The sequence below is a fragment of the Amphiprion ocellaris genome, chromosome 16, assembly GCF_022539595.1.
Source record: "Amphiprion ocellaris isolate individual 3 ecotype Okinawa chromosome 16, ASM2253959v1, whole genome shotgun sequence".
Classification (NCBI taxonomy): Eukaryota; Metazoa; Chordata; class Actinopteri; family Pomacentridae; genus Amphiprion; species Amphiprion ocellaris.
Genome location: NC_072781.1, coordinates 9,346,554 through 9,361,242, shown reverse-complemented (window position 1 = coordinate 9,361,242; position 14,689 = coordinate 9,346,554). Strand labels below are relative to the sequence as shown.

The 14,689-nt window shown below is 37.4% G+C and overlaps 1 long non-coding RNA gene across 1 annotated transcript; it reads left to right on the top strand.

Moving 5' to 3' along the window:
• Window positions 1-4,068: 4,068 nt before the first annotated feature.
• Window positions 4,069-11,307, top strand: LOC129350832 (uncharacterized). Its single transcript, XR_008604384.1, has 2 exons — window positions 4,069-4,137; window positions 10,008-11,307. It is a non-coding gene; the product is annotated as an uncharacterized LOC129350832 (long non-coding RNA).
• Window positions 11,308-14,689: the final 3,382 nt, after the last annotated feature.

Here is a 14,689-nt window from a genome sequence, read left to right as displayed (position 1 = left end):
CGGCCCACTAAACAAGTGACTCGATTCTCCCACACGGAATCTGTTGAAAGTCTCACAATCAATGCCAGAAACCTGCTGGTGACTCTTAAATACACTGCATTTTGCTCAATCAATACCGACATATAATTTTCTCTTTTCTGGAGGGGGATGCAAGGCCAGCATGTGTGGCTGCACAAAGAGCTCTAGATGCCTTATTAAGTCCTGCTGGCTTCGCTTTAAACACTTTTGACTGTAAAGATGTGGCTCTGCGCTTGGCTGGCCACAGTAGTGTGTGTGACTTAACTGCACTACGATCAATAACTGTGGAGTAAGGAGGAGGGGGAGCCCGTGGAATTGATGGCATCCATAAAGCTGCCTTGGCCACATTAAACAAGTCTACCATGTCTGCAGTGCTATCAGAGGCATGGGGGACCCTTGGGTAACAACAGCCATGCTGGAAGGATCAGTTTTGATCACGTCATGTTAAAATTGACTAGCAATGGCAAGAGAAGGTTTCAGGGCTTTAGATAGATGCTTAGATTACAATAACTGTAATTATAATGGAGATTAGATGTGATTACATCAGTTTCTAGAAGACAATTTAGATATCATTAAATGGGTTTTATAAGGTAATTTCAAAGTGTTTCGTCATGTCTCTGCCAACACTAGTTCTGATATCATTATGATCATAAACCCTTTTTGTGTTGCAGGCGTCCAGCTGAAGGCCATGTAATTCACTGTTAATTAAAAACTATGAATCGCATAATTTAATGTCTATTATAACTGATCTAATCATCGGAAAACCTCTCACAGTGTCTCACAGAGTCTGAGGTATTGTGTCAAAATGACTGCTTTACATTCAGATAAGTCTTAAAAACTCTCAGTATGATTAGAAATGACACCAACAGACGTATTTTCTGCAAACACGTCACTGCTTTCTGTTCGATTTGGTACTCTTCATTCAACACCTTGGCGACACTTTCATTCTCACTGGAGGGAGATAAAACAGATACACAGTCGCTGATAGAGTGTATTATGTAGATGCAAGGGTGTCCAAAGTGAGTGAATGAAGTAATTGTTTTGCCACCCATAGCTCAGACAGCTTCAGCACGGCAGTGAAAAAATTCACAAAATTTTCTGCTTGAGACAATTTGGCCAAGATAAGTGATGGATATGCTTGTTGACAGTCTCTTTCATAAAAGATAAACCTACTATCTGCCTTGATGTCTGAGAAACAAATTTGTTTAATAAAATCTCAGTAAGTTATCAGGCAGCCAGAAAACACCACCCCTGTTGTCAAAATAATAAACTCACTCATACCCCCAAGATAAAAAGAATCGGGCTGACTTCTTATTCAAATGTGTGTCCTCAGAAGTTGGATACAGAAACAATAGTGCAATCTGTGTCAGCAGTGGGGACCTGCCTCCCTTTGATATGAATGAATGGTAATAAATTTTTCATCTAAAGGCATAGCACATGCTTGCACAAGACATGGAGCCAGCATGGCAGAGAGACAGAAGGGGGTTGGTGGTGGTGGTGGGGGGAGTCGTAGATGTCACAATGAGATTCAGTGCATGCATGAATAAGGTCACGGTTTGAGAGGTATGCCTGCAGACGCCTGCCTCTGTGCCAACAATCTTTATTCAGCTGCAGACTGGAAGCAGAGTGCATCCATCATCATCATATTGTATTTCACAAATCCTGCTTAAATACACATTTCATTTGTCACCCTCGTACGTTGCTTTATACGTTGGCAAATGGCAAGCTGCCCTCTTCTATCTTATCCCACACAGAAATAGGTTGCAGTGCAGCTTGGATATAGAAACATGGTGCATAAGCCTGTGGCTACGACAGCAGTATTACGCAAGGACTGAATAAAATCCTTATATTTTTATCACTGCATTAACATTTTTCCAAAATAAAACACTTAATATAGTCAGTGAGGATTACCATTAGGGCCTCTGCTTATTTGATGTGTCAGTGTTAAGCCAAAAGATTATAATAAATGAGCTATTTTCCTTGGTTTATGAACTATTTTAGGCTGACATAATCATTTATGACAGAAATACGTCTTATGCACTGTGAGGACACAGTGGTTGGCCAAATCTTTTAAATAAAAGTAGGAATACTGTAGTATGAAAATGCTCCAGCACAAATAAAAGTCCTGCATTGAAAATATAAAGTAAATTTGCCTATAATTCCATATTACATTACGTTAAAAGTTATTTCTGTTACATTATTCTGTAAGTACAACTGCATTGTTGTGGTTTGTTTATTATCATTGTGTTTTATAAGCTAAATATGCCTTGTGTGTCAGTTTAAAAAAGTTACAGAGGCTCCTAAGGACAATCATGTGAAAAGAGTGTCATAAAAATATTATATACTAATATTATTTTCAACATTCACTGAGTAATTAAAAAAAATAAAAACAACAACCTGATCCTAACTACCAAATATTCCTTTATTTTTAGGATGTTAACCCTTGAAATGCCTGTTTGTTTACATAATATCACTGCTGTTTTTTGTGGGGGGGAAAACACATAACATGATTTAATTTTCATACAATAAATGCTATGGTCAAATCTTCTTTTTAGATTATCGCAGATTGAGATAAAACAATCAATGATTAGCAACAATATTAATGTCTGAAAAGTCAGATACGTTATTACTGTTTGAAAAAAATTTGCAAATTGGCTATACATTTTGTTTGTTGTAAAAGAAATTTTATTTAGTGAATGTGTAGCAAGTAGTCTAAATCAAAAAAGCTACATAGAGACATTGACTTCAGACAACAGAAAATTGGGCATTTAAAAAAACACTTTAATTCCTACTTCGGTATTTTTAATACTATTTTTTGATTTTCATGGATGTCTCCACTGTTCCCTCTAAGCTGCGCGCGTGCGCAATTGCGCACAAAAAATCTGCGCTGTGCACAAAAAAAAAAAAATCCAACCTAAATTGTAAATAAAATAAACATGTAACAATTCATTCTGTGCTATTTTTCAGTGTGAGTCAGTGTGTGACCGGTGACTGGCTGCTGCAGCCAATGATGCGATTCACATACGTATTTACCATAGACTGTATATAATGGTATTTACGCAGCTAATCAACGTCAGGCGTTCTTATGTGTAGCCACCGTTGTTGTCATAGATATGAATGAGTAGATAGGACACGCCCCTTTGAGCTGCGTGCTACAGCGAGGCTAAGCTAGTGGGGGCAAAGTTTAGTGCATTCCATTGATGTACACGGCGTGAAAACGGAAACAAGAAGTATGCCGGCTCACTGTGCTGCATACAATTACACACTGCGTCGTACGATTGAGACAAGGAAACTTGGAATGACTTTTCATAGGTAAGAATAGTTTTTGGCTCTTTTTCCAGGATTAAATTTTGTTGAGAGCTTCCAGTCTATGAGAGCTAACTAGTTAGCCACTAGCAAAACGCTAAGGTGAGCTAGCAGCTTGACAACCAAATACCAGACGATTAATAGTAGCTGTAGTATAGTTGTACAAGCAGTAGTAGTAATACTAAAAGTACAAACAGCAGTAGTAGTATAAACAGCTGTTAGAGTCGTAGAAGTAGTATCAGCATTTGTAATAATATTACAATTTGTAGTAGCAGTGCCAGTATCAGCAGCAGTAGATGGGTGTAAGACCACTACTACTAGTAGTAGTCACATTGCTATTACTACCACCAATACTACCAATAGTAGTTATAAAGCCTAACTCATGTATATCCAGATTACCATCTATGTTCTTCCTCCAAACCCATTTTATGATTGGGATTACAGGCAGTTCTTTAGGACTGCTCTCAAATAATTGAAATGTTACTAAACAAGGTTATACTTATCAAATTAAATAGCTCTGGTCTCCAGTATATTGGCGAATTCGGCTCTTTGTACTTAATTTATTAGCATGATTTCTTTTAAATATGTTGTGTACAGACGTAATTACTTCTCTGTCTACTTTTCTTACTCCTGTAGGTTCCCAGAGGAGCGTATGGATTGTAGGAGGTAATTAGGGAAGTCTTGTGCGTCAGGCTTCTAGACCTGGTTGTCGATTCCATCAGTGTTAAACTTCTTCCGGCTCATCTTGGAAGAGTACGTGCCAGAAAGACCACGACCAAGCAGCCTTGAGATCTTAGGCAGCATCTCCCTGAGGTGGGTGTCAACGGTGTTCACAGTCAGGTCTGTGGTAATCCCGTCAAAAAACAAAACAGAAAAAAATCTAGATTATAAATCAACATGTAACCAAAGCACTCTGTGTATAACGCCATAGTATAGGATGTAGTTCAGAAAATGTCAAAGTATAGTATGCTTTACTCAAGAATAACATAGTATGGCCTGTAGTTCATAGTACAGCATGTTGGCAAGAAAAAAAAAACATAGATTATTATGTGGTTCAAAAAGCGCAAAATGATAGGATGTTGCCTAAAATTGTCATGTATGATATGTGGTTCAAAAAATGTCATAGTGCAGTATATTGTCAAAATAGTATGTAATTCAAGAAAACATCAGAGTATGTCATCTAAAAAATGCCATAGAATAATAATTTCATTGCACAAGTAAAAGTATAGTAACTTTTAAAACTGTTCAAATTCTTATATGTTGCTAAAAAAACAACAACAAAAAAAACTAAAACAAAAAAAGGTCACAGTAATATGTCAGTTAAAAGAGCCTATAGTATAGCGTGTCGCCCAACAAACATCATAGTATAGCATGTCACTCTAGAAAAACGTCACAGTATAGCCTTTAGTCCACAGCTGTCAGTAGGTGAGGAGCAACACGAAAAATCAGTCCAAACGCTGGTTTCCAGAGGGTTAGATGAGAATTTATTTGAAAGAGTAAGATTTACCAACAACACAACATGTGAGGGGGTTAAAAATCAAATGGGTGTTCAGTAAAATAAAAATAAATCAACAGAACTAAAAGTGAACTTCATGTTGACATTGATGGGCATTCCAACCAGGAACATAAAGTAAAAAGATAATCAGTACGAGAAAAAAAACTCTTCCTGTTCACCTCTAAAAACCCAAAAACACACCGCAGTAGCACCCTAAACTAAAACTACCAATGGGTTCCCTGTTTTCCTTTCTGGAACATTCCAAAGGGTCCCTCTCTATCTCCCCACACATCGCACCAACCACTGGAACACATCTCCAAAAGTTCTGCCGGTGCGCAGCTCAGCTTCCCCTCAGAGAGAAGTTGCTGCCACCTGCCAGATGAAGGAGGCCTTTTGAGAGGGCAGCTGGCATCGTGATTGGACTGTACTTTGGTCTTGTTCCAATCCAGCTTCAGCTCCAGAGTATTGCAGGCGGGACGAGTCAACGGAGGCCGGGTGGACGAAGGCATGCAGCTGAGTACAATCCAGAAAACAACAGAGGAGGAGTGCAGCGGTCCAGTGGCCAGAACAAACAGAGTACGATCGTATGTCTCTTAGAAAACATCATAGTATAGCCTTTGGTATGAAAAAACGCCATCATAGTACATTCGTATATTGTACAAATAACAAGTCAAAGAAAGAGACATACATTGTAGGATTGTAGTAATTGTGGCTGACTGAATTTACTGATATCAGTATTTTATTTTTTACTAATTTATGGTAATAAATACATTTAAAAATGGTGCGACTTGTGGAGTCTGAACCTTTATCTACCTGTGGGTCGCTCTGTCTTCTGGAGTGAGTTTGATTTGGTATATGTAACTGGATAAAACTCCGCTTTACTAACATCTGTAAACAAAACAAAAACGTATCAACAAAGTTTTCTGTTAGAGTTTGTGTTTCTTCTAAGTTTTAACCTCAAGATTTTAAATACTTTCATTTACTGCAAATGAATATCAACTCCAAGATGGTCTCACTAATAATCATTATCAGCTTTAAAAACCCACAAAATACCCTCTAATACTCGCACCAGCAGCTTAGTACAGTCTGTTCCCCCTTCCATAAATCTGCTTGGAATCTTCCACTTCTGTTTGTCAAAGTGGCCTTTCTAACCTGGACAGGTTTTGTTGGAGCTCATGCAACAAACTACGTGTTGGGTAACTGACACTTTAATATGGATGGATGACACTGAATTAGAGTCTGTTTTAATGAGACTGAGTCAAGATTTGTAGCTCTGTCATAAAATAGTAAATTATTTCTCAGATTTCACAGAGAAAAGTCTGAAATGTTTGCTAGGTTAGCGTCCCACATGTTCTTTGGCTCAGCTAAAGCTAACTCTCTCCAACTTCTGGATCTCTTGAGTTGCTTGTTGTTAAAATATCTTGCTAGAGGTGCTGAAGCTCAGAAAGTCTGAGATGTTTGTTCAAAATAAGCTCATTCTCAAGTCTTATCTGAACTGTCCTCTTTTGTTTGAACTTTCCCTAAACTTAGGAGTTAATGACAGAGCAGCACATCCAGACTCAGTCTCATTTATGTAGAGATTAAACTTCAGTGTCATTCATTGATGTTAAAGTGCAGTTTTTCAAATGTTTGTTGCACATGCTCCCGACCAAACCAGTCCAGGTGGAAGACGATGTGAAGAGAAAGCTCCAGAGGATGAATATCACACATTTACGTTGGAAATAAATGTCCTTTAATTAGACATTGTCATGCAAAAGTTGGATTTCCCTGTTCAAATCTTTGTTGAGTGTTTTGTTGATGTTGGTTTCTAAATGTTTTTTGACACTTGGCCCCAAAGATTAAAACCTTCTAACGGCTCACAAGCTGCAACAATTCACACATTATCAACTAGTCTTTCTGACTAAACTAAGATAAAAAGTGAAAAACTGCCTGATTCCTGCATCATGAATGTAAATCTTTTTGGTTTTTATGACAGTAAACTGAATATATTTGGGTTTGACATTTTATAAACCAAAACAAGAAATGAATTACTGGAGAAAACGACAGATTAATGGACAAAGAAAATGTGTTTTCCAACATATATGGCTGAATTACTCCAACATTACAAGATACATACAATTTTAATTCAATTTTATTTATATAATGCCAATTACAGGTCAAATTGTCTCAAGATGCTTTATTTTTATATTTTTTTGTCATATTTAAAATATGACAAAGTAAGAAATTTAAACCTCTTGACTAATCCAATTTATTATTTGGTTTTTAAGAGACTAATTGACAATTAAAACTTTCTCCACTAAAACTAATAAACATGAGGTCAAATAGAAGGAACAGTTTTAAATACTGCAGTCCCACGACGACAAGAATAAAGTTTGTCAACAAAAACTAAATCTGCTGGTGGATTCCATTAAAGTCCTAATAAATGATAATAAAGTGTGATACTAAAGGTTTGTGGTGCTAAAAATGTCCAAGTAAAGATATCAAGTTGAACATCTGGATGGAGGTTGATAAAAGTTGACCTCCCTTCATTTCTCTGGAGCGACTCCATGGATTTTATGGATGGTGGTTAAAGACCTGCTCTTCTAGTGGTCTTCCTTCTAGTCGCTGTAAAAAGTCAGTCCATCCTGGCCGACTTCAACACCTCTTCATGACAACTTGTTCTGCCTCCGACCTGGTGGAAACTCCAGAAACTCGGGAAAACCTGTCGAGACTCGAAGAACTCGTGGAGACTCGAAGAACTCGTCGGGCGGGGGAAGGTGTGGTGGGCGGTGGGGGGAGGTGGGGGAGTAGAGGGGGGAGGCCGCCACCCACCTCCCCGCCTACTCTCCGCCCTGACTCCACCCAGACTCCGCCTTGGCTCCACCCATGTGGTCACTTCAGGAACTACGATGCCAAAGGGACGACGAATTTATTTCTTTTTATCTGATCTGTAGCTCAGTGAGTTAAGGATTTGCCTATGGAGCTGCAGGTCGCTGGTTCAAGACCAGACCCTTCTTAAATTTTATCAAAATCCTGACAAAGACAAAGAAAGAAAAATGCCGGTGGTGGGTCTTGAACCTGCGACCTTCCACTTGGTAGTCCGTCTTCTTATCCCCTGAGCTACTCGCTCAGATACTAATTCTTCTTTTTTTTGCGCATTTATCATCTATTTTTTGTCGTTTTCGAGTTTTTTTTTTAACTCGAGTCTCGACTCGACCGTTTTTCTCAGGAGGTTGGACTTCAGCCTTTGTGCTGGAGGGTGGAACCCTCAGTTCCAAGACTTTCCAAAGCCTCCACACCTCCCGAGTCCTCAGGACCTGAGCTTTCACACAGTCTGAGGGCTGAAATTTTCTAAGTCCCACAGTAGTTCTCTGTTAGTTTGAACCTTCAGACAGTCTGAGGACTGAAATTTTCTAAGTCCCACAGTAGTTCTCTGTTAGTTTGAACCTTCAGACAGTCCAAGGACTGAAATCTTCTAAGTTCCTGAGTAGTTCTCTGTTAGTTTGAACCTTCAGACAGTCCAAGGACTGAAATCCTCTAAGTTCCTGAGTAGTTCTCTGTTAGTTTGAACCTTTAGACAGTCCAAGGACTGAAATCTTAAAAGTTTCTCAGTACTTCTCTGTTAGTTTGAACCTTCAGACACTCTGAGGACTGAAGTTTTAAAAGTTTCTCACTACTTCTCTGTTAGTTTGAACTTTCTGGTTAACAGAAGCCTTAAAACTTGTGACCATGAGTCTTGATTTCACATTTAGACCATCCATCTGAGTTCTTCTCAGACCTTCACCTGTGGGTTTTTTAGAAATCCTCAACAAACTTTGATTCTCTTCACTGAACAGTAAAGTTTGTGGAGATCAGAAGGTAACATTAGTTTGATCAATGCCTTCAACTACTAGTAGACTTTATCTGGAAAGCAGTTTTCTGAAATGAGTTCTTAGTAAATCTGTCCACAATCAAACCAAGAACATAGAAAGAGGAAATGTTTGAAGAAACAACTTGATGTTTTCATTTCAGACTAGAAAACGCTTTAAGACTTTATCTGTTTTTGCTCTTTTTGATCCTTTTATTGTCTCTTCTGTTTAATTTGATCTTCTAAAGTTTAACTGGTGTCTTTTCAAATGTTTTGTCTTTAGTTTGATTCTTCTTAAATGTTTAGTTTTGCTCTTTTCTCACCTTTTATTCTTTTCTAATGTCTGATTTGATTTTGAAATGTTTTGTCTTTTTAATGTTTAATTGTTGTTTTTTCAAATGTTTTATCGGCTTGTTTGAAAAATTTCCTTTTCTTTCCCAATGTTTAATTTTTTTGATTAAATCTTTAAGGTTTTTCTTTTTAAATGTTTTACCACCTTTTAATGTTTCATTTTCTTTTTAAATGCTTCATTGTATTTTCTGTTTAATTCCTATTTAAAGTTTTATTGTCTTTAAGATTTAATTTTCTAATTAAACATTTAATTTTTTAATTAAATGTTTTGTCTTTTTAAAGGTTTAATAATCTAATTAAATGTTTTGTATTTTTTAAAATGTTTAATATTCTTCTTGTTTAATTGTATTTTTTAAATGTTTAATTATCTAAAATATTTCATCTTTAATGTTTAATATTTTTGTTTAAAAAATTTGTTTAATTTCATAATTACATGTTTTGTATCTTCCATTTAATTATCTAATTAAATATTTTGTCTTTAATATAATTTAATTGTATTTAATGTTTAATTTTCTTTTTAAAAGTTTTATTGTATTAAATGTTTTTTCCTTTGATTTAATTGCTTTTTTAAATGTAGTTTATTTCTTTAATCTTTTTTTCTGTCAAGATTTTAACCCCAACCTTAAAAATGAAACAAACCCTTAAATCACAATGAAAATACTTCTGTTGTCACAATCATGAGTTAGTCAATTATTCAGTTTATCAATTCAACTTTATTTGTTTAGCACCTTTCACACAGATGACAAAACTAAACAAGCAAAGAGAAAAAACTATGCTAAAACTATGATTAAAACTCAAAAACATTAAAAAAAAAAAAAAGATTTAACATGGTAATAAAATATGTTGTGTCCAGGGGATGGAGGGAGTTTATTGAAGTCTTCTTGGGCTCACATGGGAAATCATTTAAAATATAAACTTGATATTCAGTCTAAGGAAACTGCAGAGCGACAGAAGAACCAACAATATCTCCTGTTTTCTCCTTTAATGAGTCGACTCTTCTTGTGCTTTCAGACCAAAGAACTACAGACTCTTCACAACCTGCTCAAACTCTTGGTACAGGACCTCACCACACGGGTCAAGAAGGTTTCCTTCTCATTTCTACTCTGAAGCTCACCTTCTCCTGCTCAAACTGCTGACAAATGTTTCTGCTGCTCTAAAGTCTGGTCTCCAGAACTTCCTAAAAACTCTCAAAGTCTCTTCTGCTGCAGGTTGCTTTGTAGAACTGTTGCAGAAAACCTCACTAAACCACATGGAGGGGCCTCAAGATAGTCGTCCAAATGAAACCGTACAAAAACCAAACTAGCACAACCCAAACACTAAAGTCTCCTGCAGCCTACCAGAGAACCTCTGAGAACAGAGAATCAGGACAGGAACTCTTACCTTCTGGACAACCAACCGTTGGTTCACAAACAAGAATACAGAATGTGTCTGACCAAAAACCTCTAAAGACTCACTACAGCCAAGATAAAGACACAACTCAGCTGCACCAAATCCACTAATCACTGCACACATTAGCACCATGTGCTAACTGTGGCTAAAGAACCACATTTACCAAGACAACTATCCAGTACAAAGCCCTAAAACACACCAAGAAACACATTAAAGACGATTTTACTGCTGGAAGCTGCAAGCCAACGCCTAAAGAACAAACTAAAGCAACGGAGCCAAACCCGGTTCAGTGGTGAAGAGAAGCAGAGGAAATGTTTGTCTGCAGCTAAATAAAGCAGGAAGACACTGAGCTGCTCAGGTGTTCCTGATAACACCAAGCTGCTCAGGTGTTCCTGATAACACCAAGCAGCCACCTGGACAGCCAATAGGAACACAGCTTACTGGAAGTCCAGAGGGCTGGGCTTAGTCAAGGAAATTTAGTTTAAAGTTGAAGCAGAAAGTTAATAAAGAAAGTTGAAAACCACCTTCTGATACCTGAAATCTCTGAGTTTTCACACAAAGAACACCTGAACATGTCAAACTGGTTCCATAGTAGAACCATCATTGTAAAAACGTCATAGTATGGTGTGTTGCTCAAAAAACATTAGGACCCGGCTGTCAGGGGACAAACATGTAAGAAACATGAGAACAGAGAGAACCCAACCAGTAGGTCACAGTTTATCATCATCTAATCATCTCCTGAAGTCCATATGGTGAGAGACATCAGTATCTGGTTGTTAATTTACCAGAGGATGCTTATAATCATGCTGATGTGGTCTGTACTCTACAGTATTTTAGTGACTCAATAAATGCCTAAGTTGTTTTTTTTTAAATGCTTTTTAGTTTTTAATAAACATTTAACAGCCTATATGTAATCAATAAATGGCCTTTGCCTATCTTAAGAAAAATTCACTCAGAACTCTGATATGTTAACAGTACTAAATAAATCAATAAATACATGCATACACACAAAAATAAGTTAATACATTAACTGTGTTAAGATAAGATTTAGATTTTTAAAAAAGTTGTTTATGTTTTTGCAGAATCCAGTATTGCTCACTGGTTGGTCATTACATTTTGTTAGTTTGATTTCACTGTTTAAAATGATGCCACCTCTTTTCAGACAGAACCTGTGATAATAAAACAATACAAAATTTTTAGTTCCGTGTTAATAAAGCACTTAAAGCTTTAAGTATGGCTAAATGCTTTTTTCAAAATTAAATATATCACTCCTTAGGTGGTAGTGGCCCCAAGTTCAGTAAAGTTGGAAAGATATTCACAGATTCGGACTTCCAGCATCAATAACTCATTAGATATAGGTTGTCAAAACATAAACGGTGCCTCTTTCCCATTGTTGCAAGGCAGACAATGTGCTACAAGCCCAGTTTTATCAAAAGTAGCTGTCTTTCAAGCTACAGGAATAACATTGGTGTCTATGGAGTGAACAGGGTCCGTCTGCAATTTGCAAAACCACTGCAACAGTAAAGAGAGACAAATATTCAAGTAACTTCACTCTTATACATTGTAGTGTCACTAAAATCACTGCAGCCTTCAACTGGCTCCTGTTGACAAAGTGTTTTAACAGAAATGTAAATGCTGTAATTTGATTCTTTTAATGAACCATGTAACTTGAATGGATGTGATGCTGGTGTGACCACAGTGCACACGTCTGATGTTGCTCACAGTGGTCCAAGGGACGCTCAGGGAGTTTGTGTGTTTGCTAAGACTCATGAAAAATTAGAGGGAACATTGCTGAGCACCCGTCTGTCTTTCATGCATTTATGAGCCACCACTGCATGTCATTGACTTTGTGTTTCTCTCTCCCACAGCTAGTCATCTCTTTTTCCTGTCCATGCAAGTATTTCTGGATCTTAAGCTGAGTGTCCCTGATCTGTGGTTAGTAGCTCCAATTTGTCTCATTTTTTCTTGTTATATTGTTTGTTGTTTTTGTTTCTCTCGTGTTTTTTTCACTCCACATTTCCCTCACCGACTAGTCGAGGCAGACAGCTGCCCTCTCTGAACCTGGTTCTGCTGGAGATTTCTTCCTGTTAAATGAGAGTTTTCCTCATTTACTCGAGGGGAAATTCTTGGTCTCTGACTATAATATTGTAAGGTCTTGACACTGCTATGTCCCTGAGATGACATATGGTGTGATTTGGCATTTGGGACGTAGAAGATGCAAAGGCAGGTGGAACATGAATGATGTGATCACAGCAGAAGCATGCCTTAGATGCCAGTGTGGGGTTTGATGGTTCCTGCATCTCAGAAAAAGCTGTTTTCTGTTTCCTAAATGCTCACTTTGACATGCTAACATGCACATAATGACAACACTGATGTAAAGTAGGTATTTTTTACTATCGTCACTATCTATAATAACATATTCACATGGTAGCATTTGCTACTTATGACTACACAGAAGGTGTTGTTAGATTTGCAGATGTTTGGCCACAATGCACTAGATGAAAATATAAGAGATCACATGAATTACTACAATTCACCCTGAGGGGATGCTAACAGAGATCAGAAGTACAATAGGCTGATATCTCTTCATCAAACACCTAGAGGACGTTTAAATGAGGCGCTGTCATTAATCCAGAACTTACTCATTCCTTCTGACAGGAACACAAAAGCTATTTAATCTTGACTTTACAGCCACGTCACCTTTTCACAGTTTGTCTCGGTTGATTTGTCGCTGCTCTAATCACCAGTGTAATCTGGAGATGAGTTCATAAATCTGTTTCATCCAGTGATGGAAGAAAACATTATTACCAGAAAGGTACAGTAACTCAATCAAAGATGCATCTCATTAATGGCAGAGTGACAGGTCAAACAGATAAACCTTTTTTTATACTTGAAGGTCATCAGACTTTGTATTAAAACAGCGATTAACTTATTTTCCCATTTGTCCATCCTTAAACGATTATTAAGCTTCAACAAACAAATGTAAAATATTTGTCCTTTTTTTTGTTTTGAAATATAATTTTTCTTGGTTTCATTTTAGTCATAAAAATAAAAAAAAGACAATTATTTTTCATCATAGTTTTCATTGACAAAATTAGCATTACAGCCCATTCCATCCAACACAGTGTGCTGTGCACTACTCAGCATGTACAACACAATCAACGCAATGAAATTTGTAGTGGATATTCCAACAGCAGAGGAACATCCACCCCAGTCTTGGCAGCTTACCAGTGAAATTTCAATTTTGCAGGTGCAGAATTAGACATAAACAATAGAAGTTCATTACTGGACTCCTTAATACCTGGCGAGGATTATTTTAAATGCCACGATTTCCCTCAGCACCGTGGACTGTGTTTATCAGTGATGGACTTCCACTGCCTAAGGCACAGCAGCAAAAAATAAATAAAGGGTTCTGATGCTTTCAACTGGCTCCATCAGCAGCAAACAATAACACATGCTTTGTAACTTGGGAAAAAAACTCCAATAGATACAAACATTTTTATTAGAATATAAGGAAAACAACACCTCTGTGTCTTCTGCTTTTCCAGCTTTCATAGCACATTAATAACGGATCATTTCTAAAACTTTATAACCTGCCTGGTCAGAAGTTTTAAGTTCTAGTGGGGCATCCCTTTAACTGCTAATGGTGTCACAAAAACATACCAATATCTCCGTCCTCTCTTTTCTGGCTTCTGCAGCCTTACACTCAACTTACTTTAAGGTCCTAAAGAACACAGAACAATCTTGTCAATGAGCAAACCAGTGTGTTTGGACTGCTCCAAAATCATTGGAATAGAACAGCATCAGCTGCATTAACTACTATTTTTAATAATGCTTGGTTTTCCAATGGTTGGCTACTTAAAGGACACCATAGTGGCCAGCTCAGTCCATTAGATGTGAAGATGCACAGTGTTCATGTTCTACTGGAGTGGTACTTCACCATGTTTTTCTCCCATTACACTCACTTAACAGCATTTTATCATGTTTTTCTTATTTATAGTTGCGGCTACTTTACAGGCACCATCATGTTTTCTGACAAGGAAAGGACATGCATGAGGTTAGCTTCTTCAGATTATCACATACAGAGGCACTTTATAGCCACTCCTCCTAATTTATCCTGAACTAAGACAACCAGTACAGAATTTTGTTTGGCATTTTATCATGTTTGCTCTGCTGCTGGGGCACCTTGGAGGGCACTTTAGCTGTCCTCCCCGGAGACGCAAACCAGGGACACACTGAGGTTTATCTATTCACAACCACAACGTTCCCTTTGAATGCTTTCGGGAAAATGATGTTGTAAAATA